This window comes from Spermophilus citellus (genome assembly GCF_964194105.1).
Source record: "Spermophilus citellus genome assembly, chromosome: 12".
Classification (NCBI taxonomy): Eukaryota; Metazoa; Chordata; class Mammalia; order Rodentia; family Sciuridae; genus Spermophilus; species Spermophilus citellus.
The window spans coordinates 75770920-75787251 of record NC_138198.1 but is presented as its reverse complement, the minus strand read 5'-3'; the positions used below and the strand labels follow the sequence as shown (position 1 = coordinate 75787251).

General features: G+C 41.5%; 2 protein-coding genes across 4 annotated transcripts in view; both read right to left on the bottom strand.

Moving 5' to 3' along the window:
* Nucleotides 1–226, bottom strand: part of AKAIN1 (A-kinase anchor inhibitor 1) — a 139114-nt gene extending 138888 nt beyond the window's left edge. Inside the window, exon 1 of the mRNA XM_081263339.1 lies at nucleotides 174–226. The gene's annotated coding sequence lies outside the window, so the exon portion shown is untranslated. The remainder of the gene's footprint in view (nucleotides 1–173) is intronic.
* Nucleotides 1–230, bottom strand: part of ZBTB14 (zinc finger and BTB domain containing 14) — a 138107-nt gene extending 137877 nt beyond the window's left edge. For 2 of the 3 annotated variants that reach the window (XR_014018350.1, XM_081263336.1), the window contains exon 1: nucleotides 174–230. The gene's annotated coding sequence lies outside the window, so the exon portion shown is untranslated. The other variant, XM_081263338.1, reaches the window with a different exon arrangement.
* Between the last annotated feature and the right edge of the window lie 16102 nt (nucleotides 231–16332).

Sequence of the window (16332 nt, the reverse complement as noted above, 5' to 3'; positions counted from 1 at the left end):
CGCGCCGCGCCGCCAGCGGCGCCGCACATCCTGGAGCTGGCTGGTGCCCCAGAGCTCGGCGGGAACGCGCTTCTTCAAGGCCGACCCGCTGCGCCAGCCGCCCGCTGCCCCCGCGTCCCCGCGCCCGCCTCGCGGATAGCCCCGGCCCCTTCCGCACCCCGGCCCGCGCTTACCTGCAGCCTGGCACAGCCACAGACACTCGCCGTGGGCTCCCCGCGTTCTTTAGCGCGCAGGCCGGGACGGAATGGATGCGGGGCGCGGGGGCACGGTGGGTGGCAGTGTTTTGGATTTTTTTTTTTTTTTGGAGTTTGGGGAGGGGGCGGGGTGGGGGAAGTCGTGCACGTCCCTGATGGTAGCAGCCCTCCTCCTTGCACGAGCACAGAATGTCTAGCCAGCCGTGAACACCCCCACCGCCCCCCCCCTTCCCGTGCATGCGCGGTGCGGGCTGGGGGGAAGGCGCGCCGCCGGCTTGCGCAGGCACGGAACCCGAGGAGGCCTCCAAGTGGGCGAGCAGAGAAAGGGTTAATCCGGGACCTTGCCGACGCTTTCAGTGGTGTCTAAGGGGCCGCCCCCGGAGGCCCCTGGCCTGCGCACGCGCGCGCACGCGCGCGACTTGGAGCGCGCGGAGCCCGCGCGCGGGAGAAGGGGTGGGCGGGGAAGGGGCGGGGCTTCGCTGTTGAGAAGCGTATGCACGAGCGCAGTCCGCGAGCACCCGCCCCGCCTGGAGCTCCCGCCTTCTGCTAAGACTCCTGGGCTCCCGCCCGCGCCCTGCGTCTTCGCCGGGGACGCGGGAGCCAGCGCTCCCGTGCGTGTGCATGTGCGTGGGCCTTTGCTGCCGCTGTGAGCGCGCGGGTCAAGCGTTATGGCTTCAAGGCTTGCCGGGGCTCCTGGGTGGGATCCCTGGACAACTTCGCTCTTGATTCATTCTGGCCGGTGTGTGGATGAGCGCTTGCGGGCAAAGGATCTCGATTGGCGTCGCTACCGCATCTTTTATAAGTGGTTGTTTGCAGAATGAATGAAAAAAGTGCCATCTTTGATTTGAAGTGTAAGGGGTGAACCCAATCACCCAAGAGAAAGGGATTACTTCTAAAGCTCTGAATCAAGCCAAGCCCGCTCATTTAGCTGAGTATTCTCAAAGAAAAGTAATGCTGGCTGGAGGCGGTAGCCTTCCAGGAAGTCGTGGCCCTGGACTAGATTTCATTTGAAGCTCCATTAGAGTTGGGGGTCAGCTCTAGGGCACTGTCCTTAAATCTCTTCTGTTGAAGTTAAAGCTCCACTACTGGTTGGGCCTGTGCCTGGCCTGAGTACCTGGGATGTCCATTCAGCTCCCAGGTTTTCTGTCCACATTAAGAAGGGGAGTTGGATTGGAGCACTGCAGATGGCCTTTGAGTTGCTCTTTTATGACGATTTAACAACATATTGCAGAAACATGCATAATTTAATATATGAAATTAGAGTGGGACCTTCCTCTTGAGCTTGTATGCAAATTAAGATGATGCTTGTTAACAGGGTACATAAGTTAAAAAGAAATGATATTATGATTGTCTCTGGCCTATGTCCCTTGCTGAAGGTAGAAATGGGGTTCTCCTCCTTGGTATGGGCTGGCTGAGAAATAATGGCGAAAAATGACAGAACACAGAAAGTAGTTTCAGAAGCAGAGGCCACAACGGGCAAGCTGATGAGAGAGAGATCAGCTTCTAGACAAAATGGAGCCATGCCTGCTTTATTTATAAAGCTAAACATCAAAGAGATTTTATAGAATGTTCGTTTCCAAAAAAGGTTAAAACTGGGCTCTTCAGTTCCTAATGGGTTATGCCTATCTCCAGAGCTACTATGAGGAACCTTCCTAGCAGAGTGGAGGGAAAGATCACATGCATTGGGCAATCTATTGTGGTGGGAGAGCCACCCAAAGTTCCCAGTGCCAGACCTCTCTCTCCCTGGCTTCCATGCTGAGAGAAGATCCTCATGTATTTCACGGATGGCTTCCTGAAGTTGCCCATATTTTCTAAAGGAAATTCTGTATGCCCTTGGTTGATTTTGTAATGTCAACCGCATTGGTTTAACATTTCCTAAGGTGCTTTTATACACATCTTTTCCAGTGTTCACAATAGCATGTGAGCATGGGGTTTAGTGAATCTATTGATGGAGATAAGATAGAATAGAGGGGTTCTAGAGTTAGTCACATCCAATTCCAGTAGTGGTTAAGTTGTTTAACTTTTTAAACCTCAATTTCTTATTCTCTGAAATGGAGATTTTTTTTAAAGAAAAAAAAAGGCACGTAATAAGGCAGTTACAAGGATTGAGTGGAATAATACCAGGTAAGTGCTAGCACAAATATTAGCTCAAAAGTGTTAAAAGGACCTGCATCCACAGATGGTTGATTCCAGTGGCAGAGGCAGGCCCAGACCCAGAACATCTATCTCCAGAGTTCATCTCATCATACTTGATCCCCTGTGAATACTTGCTTGATTCTTGTTTGCATAGCATGTACACTTCAATTCTGTTTCTATTTATGGGAGAATAATAACAGTGTGTTATGGTATAGGGTTATGTCATCAAGCAATCAAGCCTGACATTGCAGTTACTGTCTGAGAACATGGCTAGCTCTCAGAAATGTTCATTACTACTGCCCCCCCCCCAATATCACGCATGGACATTTTTATTCATTCTGCTTTTGTTTATTATCCGCTTACTGTGTGAAGACAATCTTTTTGCCTATGGCTAGGTTAAGTCTTCTCACGTATGATTAATCTGATGAAATTAGAATAATTCAGAAAAACACTCAAGGTAGAATGACACATCTTGACATATTGATTCTGTATCAGTTATTCCTTACATTTATGTTTGTGTCACCCAGGCTCTGCCTGGCTATTTCTTGCTTGGTCATGAAGTTCATGGGGATGAATCTAAATTAAAGATACAACTCCATAGGAAGGAGGAGCAAGAGGTGGGAAAACAAAAGAGAAGGGCCTGACCCAGACTCTCATTTGTGTTTCCACACTTAATCGTGTATCTATCTCCCAACACTCATGAGGTTCATAGGAAACATCAGCTGACAAGTGCCAACTTAGGGGAGTTAATCAGGATCAGAGCCTTCCTCAAATAAGTGTTTTTCCTCTCCTATAGACTATCATCCTAGGTGATAGTTAGGATCCAATAACTGCTGGGGGACACTCAGAGCATGTTTACCCTCATTGGGGATGTCCATGGCCTCCTGAGTGGAACCTGTTTCTAAGGAAACCAAGGCCTGGGCCTGTGGTATGAAGTGTAAGGTGCTAGGGCCTAGAGTGTGTACAAAGCAGCTCCCTAAAGATTCTTGGGAGCTTGGGAGGCTAAGGCGGGAGGATCTCAAGTTCAAAGCCAGCCTCAGCAAAAGTGAGGCGCTAAGCAACTCAGTGAGACCCTGTCTCTAAATAAAATACAAAATAAGGCAGGGGATGTGGCTCAGTGGCCGAGTGACCCTGAGTTCAATCCCCAGTAACTCCCCCCCCGCCCCTCCCCCTCCTTCCGCGCCCCCCCCCCACCACAAAAAAAAAAAAAAAATTCTTGGAAATGTCAGGTCATTTGGGGTTCTCACAGAGGAGTGGAGTTGATTTCTCCTTCACATCGACCCTGGACCCTCCTGATTGTTTTGACCGTGAAGCACTGGTAAATGAGAGTGGGCCAGTTCTGAGTAGAGGCTTTGAGAAGCAGCCTGTGTTCCACTGGTGTGCTGTGTGGTCTGCCTCCAGAGGAACACACACAGGTCACCACTTCCTCTTCAGCCTGGGCCCTTGAAGGCAAACAGATCTGAAAGAAGGAAGCCAGCCCGAAAGCCTACCTGAGCCCACCCCAAATTGGGGCAGACAACAGTTCATCCACAGACCCATGAGCGTGAAATAAAGGTTTGTTTTTTGAGTCACTGGGAGGTCATGTTTTGTGCATTGTTATTGAGCAAAACCCAGTACACCTGCAGAATGAGATATGTCCCACCCAATGTCATAAGCACCCATCCCCCACTCGCTGCTCTGAAATCCCTGGGTATGGCAAATGAACAAAAATAGATCCACACAGAGACAAAGATGTGCACATTCAACAAACGATCACATAATGATTATACAATTGTACATTGTGATAAGTGCTTTTAAAAAATTGCATATGATGAAAAAGGAAGAGGAAGGACTAGTTTTGATTGAGAAATCAGGGAAAACTCCAAAAACACATTTAAGACCTGTAGGGCCAGGGAGAGAAGGCCAAAGCGGGGAGGGATTGCATTTCAGGCAAATCTGGGAACAGGATCAAAGGAAGGAACTAGGTGTGCGTGACTCTTCAGAGGACAAAGTGACTGGAACACAGTGGACATGAGATGGGCCCATAAGAACAGCAGGACCCAGCAGAGGGCCTCACTGGGAACCGGCTGAGTTTTTTTATTAAGCACAAGAAAAACCATCAAAGGATCTCTGTTTTAAACTAAAATTTACTTGGGCAAATATATTAGTTTCCTAACCAGACTAAACTCAACATTCAGCACACAGATAAGACTTGCAGTTTCCCCACCTTTAAACACTGTTGTCTAATACACTGAAATTGGAAATTCTAAAAAAAAAAAAAGATTTGGAGTTTCAAACATCTTCAATAATGAGACCATTTACATAGAACTTCCACAGTTAATGTTATGGGGGACATTTTAAACTCCATCCTTTACTACCTAAAAGTAGAAAATTAACAGTTTACTCATGAAATTCACATAAAATGCTATATTAAGAAGTATAATATTGACAAAACTTCTTTTTTCACAATTGCATGATTATCACAGTAAAAATGAAAAGAGAGAAAAATCTAAATTACCTTAGCTTTTTCTGGATCAATAGAAGAGACTTGTTAAATAACAATAAAAATACTATATGCTATCTGGGAATCAAATAAAAAGGAAAGAGGTTACTAGTAGATTCATTTGTATGGAATATACATCTATAAAATATTATCCTAAGGAATTATAATCCCATGACATTTCCAGTGGGAAGCTTGAATCACAAGAAGATGAACATCTGTCAACAGGTACTTCTGGAGGAATTACTACCTCAGAATTGAGTTGGCCACATGGAGGATCCTCTCCAGGGGTGCTCAACTGGTGGGGCATCTGATATGATGGGGTCCAGATATGACTGCCCCTTTTTTTCTCTGTAACCTGGTCATCCAGAGAATTCTCTTGGTCCTTTTGAGTTAACATCAGAAGAAACTGGACATTCTGTAAATCTTCTCTAATTACAATATTTGGCCACTCTTTTATAAATCTAATATTATTTCAAAACAACAACAAAAAGTTCCATGAAGGTAATTTTCTCTGGATGCTTTTGAGATTTTTCTTTGTCTTTAGTTGTTAGCATTTTGATAATGATGTTCTGGTTATGAGTTTCATTGAGTTTATACTGTTTAGAGTTAACTGAGCTTCTAGAATCTTTCTCTAGATTTGGGAAGTTTCCAGCCTTTGTTTCTTCACATTGTTTCCTTTTCTTTTTTTTTTTTAATATCTTTATTTTTAAATTTTTATGTGGTGCTGAAGATCAAACCCAGGGCCTCACGCATGCCAGGCAAGCGTGCTACCATTTGAGCCACATCCCCTGAAAAAACAGCCTCTATCTCAGAGCAAAGCCTGTCCAAGGAAGGGACATGACCTTTGTCCTTGGAAAGACCCACAGAGCACTCCTAGGCACATTCCCACCCTGCTAAGTTGCTTATCTACAAATAACAGGAGAGATCTGCTGCACCAGGTGTCCCTGACTCAGTCAGGCTAGGTGGAGACCCATAGTAACCCCCTAGCAGCCACCATTCAGCATGAGACAGGGAAATACCTGGGATGCCAGATGACCCTTCCAGTAGTTTATGGTGGTTGATAATGTGTTGGGAAACCATGTAGTTCAGCACGAACACCCCTCTTGGCTTAAACCAATCAGTTCAAATAAATCCCACTCTTGTAGTAACCAATTACCCCTACCCAACTTGTTCCCGTATCATGTTTTAGAGTTGTTATTTGATTTTCCCGCAGTATGTGATGATTTGCTAAGAGATGTATGTGAAGTCCCTGCCTTCTCCAAAGAATGTATAAAACTGCTGCAAACCCTGGGCTCGGGGCCTCTCAGCGTCACCAGTTGCTGTGTGCGCGCTCAGAGGACCCAGCTAGCTCGCAATAAACACCTCTTTGCTGTTTGCATCGATCTTGGTCTCTGGTGGTCTTTTGGGGGTCCCGAATTCGAGCATAACAAGCACCACATATAAATAAATGAATAAGATAAAGGTACATCAATATCTAAAAAAAATTTAAAAAAAAACTCTTGTAGGATCGTAAAACTTTTAATTCTTTTAAATCTTTTTTCTCTCGATTATTCAGATTTAATAATTTCTACTGATCCATCTACAATTTATTGACTCGCCCTTTTGTTATCTCCATTCTGCCACTTACCTACCCAATGAGTTTGGTTGGTTTCAGTTGTATTTTTAGTTCTAAAATTTCCATATTTATTTATTTACTTACTTTGCTGAGAATTTCTATGTTTGATTTGTCTAAGTGATCCATTATTATTTCTTGGAGACTTTTTAAGAATAGCTTCTTCCAAGTCTTTGTTTCTTCATTCCAACTTTATCATCTTGGTGTTGCCATCTGCTGTTTTGTCATATTGTTGCCGAAAGCTCTGTCCTTGTCCCTGATGCCAATCCGATAATGAGGACATAGTTTTGAGAAAAAGGAAAAAGAAGGTTTATTGCTTTGCTAGCAAAGAAGAAACACAGGGGGCTCCTGTCCCAAAAGCTGTGGTTCTGCCCATCCGCAGGAATAGGGGGGCTTTTATAGAAGTGATTCAGAGAAAATGAGATTATGGAGGGGGGGGGGTAGAATTTTAGGGAAGATTGGGAAAAAGAAAAAGCATGTAAGTTTCAAAGCCACAAGGGATATAGTCAAAACATCAAGTGAACCTCTGTTACAACATGGGAGTTGATATTTCCTTGGTCTTTGTATGATGAATAATTTTGGATCATGTCTTGGACATTTTTAATATTGTAATGGTGGTCCACTTTATTCTTTGAATAGAGCCCTTGCTGCTCTGCCTCTATGACTTATTTTTTGAATGGACTTGTTTCTTTCTCTTCCTCCCTCCCTGCTCCTCCCTAATCTCATCCTTTCCCCAACCTCAGGGGAAACAGGATTACCTTTATTCTCCATCCTAGGCAGAGTTATCTGTCCTTGAGCACACACCCACCAGGGGAAGAAGTAATTCTGACTTGGAGATGACACCAGAAGATCTCAGAAATGACAAACTCCTAAATTAACAATTGAATGACAGAGAAACGTGTGGAATTCAGCCTTTGAATCACCTATTTCTAAAAAACTCTTTTAACCCTAATAGGTAGAATCTTAGCCTCTGGGACAGCAGTCCCCCACGTTTCTCCTTTGCTAGCAAAGCATTAAAACTTTTTTTTTTCCTTTTTCTCAAAATCGTATCTCATTCTTAGGTTGGCATGGGGATTAGATCGAGCTTTCAGTAACAATATTATATTCTGAGCCTTGTTTAAATTCCATGGAAAGCATTGACATTTTACTTTAGTAGACAACCAGGTGGGGGTGTAGCCACCAGTTGAAACACATTTTCTGTGTACTATGGTTTTGGTGTATTTGGAGAGCTATCTGAATCAATCTTGCATGTGTTCCATGTATTGGCCCATCTAGGACCTGATATGTTAGTTCAGTTCTCAAAGTGCTTAATTTGTTGATTAACATCAGACCCACACATTCAGCTCAAAGGTCAGTCTAGCAATTCAAAAACAAATTCATCAGGTCACTTTTCCTGGACTCCTTCCTCTTTCTGACTTCCCTGTTTCTTTCTGCTTTCCTGGAACTCCAGCCATGTTCAGTTCATGACTATACCTGCATCTAGAACCAAGTGGCAGAAATGCTCAACCCCCTACTGGTTTTTGATACACTTTCTTGTTTTCTAATGTGTTTATTTTTAAAGCTAAAAATTTCCTCCTAAGGACTGTTTTCCCCTTTCCGATGTGTTTTTGTGTAAAATTCAGTTCTCTATATTTCTTGGGTTTCTCTATTACATTTTTTAACATAATAATATTCAATTTAATATTTAATAACATATTAAAATATTTAGTATTTAAATATTTAAATAAATGTTATTAAATCAAGTCTGATTTAATATTATTTTATTTCCAATTATATTAGAATATTTTTAGTTTTTTTGGTAACTTCTTGTTTTTACATAATTCTAACTTACAATTTGCAAGAATATTGTAAAAAGAATTTTACATTCATTTGACCTTTACCCAGATTTACCAGTTGCTAACAGCTTCCCTTCATTTGCTTAATCATTTACTCTTTTCCTCCCACCCTCTCCACACACATGCATTTACACTTTTTTTGAACCAGTCTCTAAGAGTAAGTTACAGATATGATTCTATTTTTTCCTAAATATCTCAGTAGTATTTCCTAAAACAAAACAAAAGGTACATTCTCTTATATAACCACAGTGTAGTGATCAAAATCAAGTATTTTAACATTGATAGAATACTGTTCATATTCAAATTTCACCAGTTGTTCCAATAATCTCCATTATAATGTATAACTTCCCCTCTGGTATGAAATACATTGGAAATAAAATAATATTAAATCACACTCACTGCACTTTGCTATGTGGATCTGTCCTTTTGTCACTTGTAAGCCTGCTTTTATATAGTTTAACACTAATATGGGTCCTCTTTCAAATTCTGTGATGTGTATTCTGGAAATAAATGCTCTATAGAAGCATTCTGCATCATTTAAAGTTTAGCGCATGAAGGCAGAGACTCCCTCTCTTCCTGGATATAGCTTTCCACATTACCAAGAAATATCGACATCTTCTATAATCCTGTATTCTTAAAATTTCAGAATAACTTTGGTTGCCTTTCTTTTCTCTACTGTTTGCCAGTGGCAAAACTCAGCTACTTGATTTACACCAAAGCAGCTCTGAGGTACGCTTGAGAGTTGTCTTCTTTTCTGGCGATTTGACTTTTGTCCTTGAACAAAGAATATTCCATCCACTAGAGTGAGACATGTGTTTTATACTAATATTCAAAATATTTTATTCTCTTTGAGTCGGCAGGTTATTGAAGCTGAAATTAGTCTGCTCTGATCTCTTTCTCTCTCCCTCCTTCTCTTTAATGTGAACACTTTCAATACATGGAGTTGCTCTTCATCCATCAGGTGAGCTGATGCCTGTCAATTACCTGTCTCCTATTCTGGGGCAGTGTCCAAATTCACGACAGTTTCTTACTTTGAAACTGGAATTCAAATTACATGTCTTATTATAAATGCTAGATAGAACTATCTACCAAGTTTATTTTTTCTGTGCTCCAACATGATTACGTCACATTGATCTTCTAAGCCTATAATGTGCAAATTTTGTGTTGTGTTATTTCTGTTGTTTAGTAAACTGTTAACTGTACCTTTTACATGTAGAATCAACTCATCAGTTTGGTTCAGAATTTAATAATTTATTTTATCAAAATTACCATCATACTGTCAAATATTGTTAAAACTATTTTTTTTAAAAACCTGTAATGCATTTATACTTAGTTCTGATGAGCTAAAATTATAGCTTCCTCTTTGGGGCAATCAAATAGCTATATTGTTTTCTCAACCATAGAGACTTCAATCTCAGCATAACAAGTAATTCAGTGAAAACCCGAAAAAAATTCTCCAACTGACATCTGTTCTCATAGATTTTTGCAGAGAACATCTTACCTCTCTATACCACCTCCATCCCCCCAGCAGTACTTTGTCTTGGTCATTCCTTGAGCACACTGAGCATGCCTTTAGAACCTACTGTACCTCTACAATGTTCAGGTTGAATTGTTAAAACAGATTCCAGGTTCTTATGATCTAAATAACACTTTAATATCTGCTCAAATGGCTAGTAAAAGAGCCCATCAATATAATATTCTTTTGTTTCTTATTTAACTCAAAAAATCAGTTAGGAGACAAATATTCCACTTAAGGCATAGAAGAAAGCAGAGTAGGATAATGAGTGCCCATTTGCCCAGTCTCTGGGTACCGAATATGGATCCTACTGCCACCACCAACTAGCCAATGTTCCTTGGAAGTTATCTCATCAGTCAAGATTCAGTTCACTTATTTGTATGATCAGAAAAAGGATAGTCCTACCTCTAGGGCTAATTAATTCAATACATAGTTATGAGTATATCCCTTGATATCCACAGGGAGTTGGCTTCCAGGAATCCTCACATATTTGCTCAGGTTCCTTAAATAAAATGGCATGGTATTTGCATATAACCTACACACATTCTCCCATAGGCTTTAAATAATCTCTCAATGACTTATATTACCTAGTACTATACAAATGCTATGAAGATAGTTGTTATATTGCATTGTTCAGGAAATAATGACAAGAAAAATTCTGTATATGTTCAGTCAGTACAGATACAATTTTTTTTCCGACAAATTTTTGATCCATACTGGGTTGAATGCACAGATGTAGAATCTGTGGATACAGAGAGCTGGCCACATCTATCTTGTTCCAGCATACTAGGCATTTTGATAACCACAGTGGACGAAACCCACAAACACTCCTGATTGGGACCAAACAACAAACAAATAAATAATTGAAATATATACTGTAACCTGTTAATAAGAGCTAGGGAGGAGAATATAGCAGGGGAGGAAGGCTGGAAATATGGATGAAAGATTTTAAGTGGAGTTGTTAAAAAGACTTGTGGAGAAGGTGACATTTAGGGTACCAAAAAGACACCTACTTCTTCCACCTTCGCTCTGCTTCTATCTGTAAAGGACAGTCGACAATGTGAGAGGTTTTTGTCTTTTTCTCTTTTATGGTACCAGGGATTGAACTCAGAGGTGTTTACCCACGGAGCCATATTCCCAGCCCTGCCCTTTTTTTTATTTTGAGGCAGAGTCTCACTAAGTTGCCTTAGGGTCTCACTAAATTGTTGAGGCTGGCTTCGAAGTGGCAATCATCCTGACTCAGCCTGTTGGGATTACACATGAGCACCCAGCTTTTTCTTCTAATTTTTAATGAGCTGTTATCTTTATGTTTGTTGAACATCAAATGCACAACACACAGTAATTTAACAGTGATTTCATAATTGCCTGGGCAGTCTCTAGCATGACTTAAGGTAGAGAACTCAAGGCTAAGTGGAGTGGCAGTGATGGTAAGGGGTTGGCAGACTGCATCCTTAGCTGATCCGAGAGACATAACTAGGTGCTTTGGGAAAGAAGGGAGGTGGAAAAGTTTGGAAAGGGAAGGAAGGCAGAAGGACCCACAGTCCTGGGCCCAGAGGATTCCAGGGGGGACCAAAATCTCCAGCGAGTACTTCCATCTACCTTTCTTTGATTTCACAGGTTTTTCCATTAATATCCTCTTTGTGCTCCAGGATTCAATCCCGGGAACTACACTGCCTTTTTTTGTCTCATCTCCCCACTTGCTTTTATTCTATGACAGCTTCTCAGTCTTGTTTGGTTTTTATGCCTTCTACAGTCTCAAGAAAAGCCAACCAAGCATCCTGCAAGAATTTTGTCCGAATCTGTCCTTGTCTGATGTTCTTCTTATGATTAGACTGGAGTTATGGGATTTGAAAAAGAATAGCACAGAGGCAAAGCATATTCTTGTCACATCATCTCATTATGGTTTAAATCAAATTTTGCCTCAATTAGTTTTAAGGTCCTTTTGACTTCTCAAATGCTATGATATATTTTCTAGGACCACTGTAATTTTTTATGTAAATATTCCACTATTTTGAAATTTTGACCTATAATTACACTCAAATGATAAACAAGTAAGGAAAGCCCACCCAATCGATACATCAACTGCCACAGATTAACCTTATGTTCCCTACCAGCCATATACTCTTCATAGAACTCTAGCATTTACAGATTTTATTACCCCTCTATTAAATATTCCCATGGCTCAGCCAAACCTACCCTTTTTAGTAAGTCAATAATATTACTAGAACAAAAGGAAACAAATAAAAAATCTAATTTTCAGAAAGGGTGGGAGTGTATTCAATTATAAGGAAATCAAGAATGAGAAAGATGCTTCTAGTTCTGGGAACACATGATTCCTTGAGTGAGAACAGGAAGAAAAGTTTGAGAGGGAGCAAAGATGAGCAGTGAGAAGAAAGGCAAATGAAGAAACCCTGGGTCATCAGACAAACCATCTTATCAAAAAATTCTGTAGTTGTCTTACTTTGATGCCCACTTAATTTATATTTGCAATGTAGTTGGGGCTTATCAGATTTGGAATTAATATTAAAATGCTTTAATCACTAATATATTACTGAATATAACCTTCAGCGATGACAAAAACCAACATGACACTTGTTTTGCACGTATGGGGTTTATACATTCATTATATAATTTGATCATTGTGACAATCACATACATTTATACTTTGAAGGGAAGAATTGGAAGGCCAGCTTAATTGCTACAGTATATGAAACCGTGAAGCTCTTCCGTGTGGCCTACGCACTTATTTTGCAGATGCAAAGACAGAAACCTGGAGTCAGAACTAGCACTCAGAGTTAGTTAGTGGCAGCACATGGAAATAAACTTGGAATCTGTAGTTCTTCCTGCCTGCTTGCTGGACTATTTAGAGTAATAATAAAGCAGACAATAAATGCTTATATGATACTCAACATGGGTTAGGATTAGTGCTGCTTAAGCATTTCATGTGTATGAACTCATTTATCTTCACAATACCCAATGAGGTGTAGGTATCCTCAATTAGAAGTGATGAAAGTGAAACACAAAGAAATTAAACTATTTGTCAGATGTTAAACACCTAGTATGTTAGTCAGCTGTTACTGTAACAAAATAACTGAGATAATCAACTTTTAAAAAATCTTTGAACATCAATTTTATTATACAAAAGCAAGTAGCACCTCTGCCATCCCAAAAGCATGGAAGAAAGGACAGAGAAGAACAGGGCAGGAGGAAGTATCCCAGAAAAAACAATCTCTGATGTCTCTAGCAGGTGGGAGCAGGTGAGACTTCTGATGTTCAGGTGGATCCAGAGGTGCTCCTGGCTGGAACTGGTGCAGAGATGCCTGAGCCATATGCCCACCTGGCTCCTGCAGCTGTTTGGAGTCCCTGTGCCTGATGCTCACCCCATGAGGTCAGAATCCACAGAGCATAGGGTCCTCTGGCTGACAGTGGTCTATTTCGACAGACAAAAGTCTGTCGAAGCTCTGAATTTACATTGGTACCACACTGTTTTTGAATCTCCCACGTTTTGGGATGGGAGCCACAATCCTGCTGACACAGGGCATGCAACAACACAATTGTTGAAATCCAGCAGCGAACCTCCTGGTCACCCTCTTTCAGGCTCAGCTGTTGTCATGGAGAAGGAGATTCTCCCAAGGGGAAATGAAATAATATTGCTCTTTTATGGCCGCTGGTTCACATACAGAACCCCTCCTTCCATCCATTCTTTCACTTTGACCTTCACTGCACATTGCAAAGAGGCTCCTGCTTCAATCCAGCCATTTACACTACAAATGCATAGTGAGCACCTGCTATGCATAAGGGATTGGGGAGATAGCCACCAAGACAGATGCAATCCCTGCACTTAAGTAGATGTCTATGTATTCACGGTGTGAAGTGGGGTATTGGGAGTGGTGGCAGTAAAATTTCCCCTCCACAATACAAGAGTAAAGGGATTATGTGTTTTAAAAAATGATATAACAAATGATAGTTTCATGGAAAGTAGTCTCTAATAGATTAGTAAGTACAAAACTAAATATTAGGGCTGGGGATGTGGCTCAAGTGGTAGCGCGCTCGCCTGGCATGCGTGCGGCCCGGGTTCGATCCTCAGCACCACATACCAACAAAGATGTTGTGTCCGCCGAGAACTAAAAAATAAATATTAAAAATTCTCTCTCACACTCTCTACTCTCTCACTCTCTCTTAAAAAAAATTAAAAAAAAAACTAAATATTACATAGGGTCCTAGTAATGTTTTAGAAGAGAGAAAATATTATGACTTTGAAAGTAATAGGTATATTTGTGGGGAGCCATTCTGACACGTGATTGGGTGACTCCCGTTAAGGGCCTGAGGCACTCTGGCTGTGTCGGAGTTATCCCGACCCTTTCCTGATGAGAGAGCCCATCCGTGTGGGGGTGAGCGTAACCACTGACCCTGGAGACCCAATCACTGACCCTGACCTTGGAGTGCAGCCCCCCCTCAACCTTCATTGGATGGAATTCTCCCCTGAATCTCTTGTTCCCCCAAATAAAAGGCTGATCCCCGGCGTGTTCGCTCTCTCTCTCTCCTGCTAGCCCACAGTAATCCTCGCTGCCCTGCTGAGCGGCTGGAGGCAGGGAAACAGGGAGACCGAGCCGTCTCGGACCTAGCATTAAAATAAGGTACTGTCTGTGTGTTTTATTTTGATCTCTTCTAACTAACTGAATGCCAGAACCTCATTAATGAAACCACTGCGCAGGCCGCGTGGTAGAATTGGCGCCCAAGAGGGGGGCATTCTGAATTAGTTAGATTGAGTGGGAGCGCGCGCTAAAAAGATTAAGGGAAAGAAATAAAGAGAAAGGAAGATAAGGAAATAGAAATAAAGAAATAAAGAGGAAATAAGGAAGATAAAGAATAAAGAGAAAAATAAGGAAGAGGTGACATTTGGGTCACAAAAGTAATAAAGAGGATAAAGAAAATAAGAAATAAGAGAAAGGAAAAAGTGACATTTGAGTCACAAAAGTACCGGGAAATATTGAAGGAAAGAGACGTTAATTTACTTAAAATGGGAAATTCTACTTCTTCGGATAAGGAAATGTATCTAACTATTTTAGACAGTATAATTAATCAGAAAGGAAAACAGATAAAGAAAACTCAGTTATTGCAATTCTTAAAGATTGTAGGTGAATATTGTCCTTGGTTTTGTGACCAAGAGTCTCCAAATTTACTTACTTGGGAGAAATTAAAAAGAAAAAAAGTTTGTCTTTTTTCCCGACCCCCTGAAGACCTTATAAAAGCCATTCAAGGAGCTGTTAAGTCTATTCAAATGGAAAATCAGCCTGAGGCTAAGTTAATTACCTTTCCCTTGAGAACAAAAGCACTAGGGACCAAGGTTAGAAATGTGAACTTAGACTCGCAGCCCCATGCGGAGGATTCAAACGGCGCAGATCAGCCCGCTTTCTCGCCGCCGCCGGCATTTCCTCCTGGCGGGAGCCCGGGAATTCCAAGAACGGTCGCACAGTGTGACGTCACTAGCGGCGCCGACCAGGACAGTCCGCGATTTTTACCGGAGCAGAGACATGGATCACAGACAGTTTTCTTAGGACCTTCAGAGACAGTTGAATTAGATCCTGAAACGGGACCAACACAAATCCCTACTGGGATTTTCGGGCCACTTCCTGAAAATACTGTAGGTTTAATTTTGGGGCGTAATAATTTAAAGGGAGCTATTGAAGTAATACCTGGTGTGATAGATTCAAAATTTAAAGGGCAATTATATGTCACTGTAAGATCCAATTATGCCCTAAGACTCACCCCAAAGGATATTTTTGCTCAATTAATATTATTGCCTTGTGTCTCAGAAAGGCACCTGCCGGCAGATTCAGTTTCTAAACCGCCGGACAGAGTATATTGGTCCCAGTTAGTGCGACAAGAACGCCCTTTATTAAAACTTAGAATTAATAATAAAAATTTCCTAGGAATAATTGACACAGGGGCTGATAGCTCCGTGTTGTCCAGCCGGTTTTGGCCCAGGACATGGCCTCTGCATACAGCCTCAGCTAATCTAGAAGGAATAGGAAAAATTTCACAGCCTGCTCAAAGTGCCAACTATCTCCGTTGGGAAGATTCTGATGGGAACAGTGGAATATTTAAGCCTTATGTGTTAGAGTCTTTACCAGCTAATCTATGGGGAAGAGATATACTAGCCAAAATGGGACTGCTACTAGTCACCCCAAATTCTATAAGGTCAGTTAAAGAAATTAATCAGAGGTATTTTCCTGGAGATGATAGGAAAACCTTTCAGGAAGAATATCTGTTTACAAGCCAGTCTCCACGGCAAGGATTAGTAAATACTTCAGGACAAAATTTTTATTAGGGGCACTGAGTACTTCCCCGATCCTTAAGACAGCTGAAAAAATTACGTGGCTCACAGAAGAGCCTATTTGGATTTCTCAGTGGCCCATCTCAGGGGAAAAACTTAAAATAATTCATAGATTAGTTGAGGAACAACTTCAAGCTGGTCATATTGAACCAACACTTAGCCCTTGGAATACACCTATTTTTGTTATTAAGAAAAAGTCAGGAAATTGGAGATTATTACA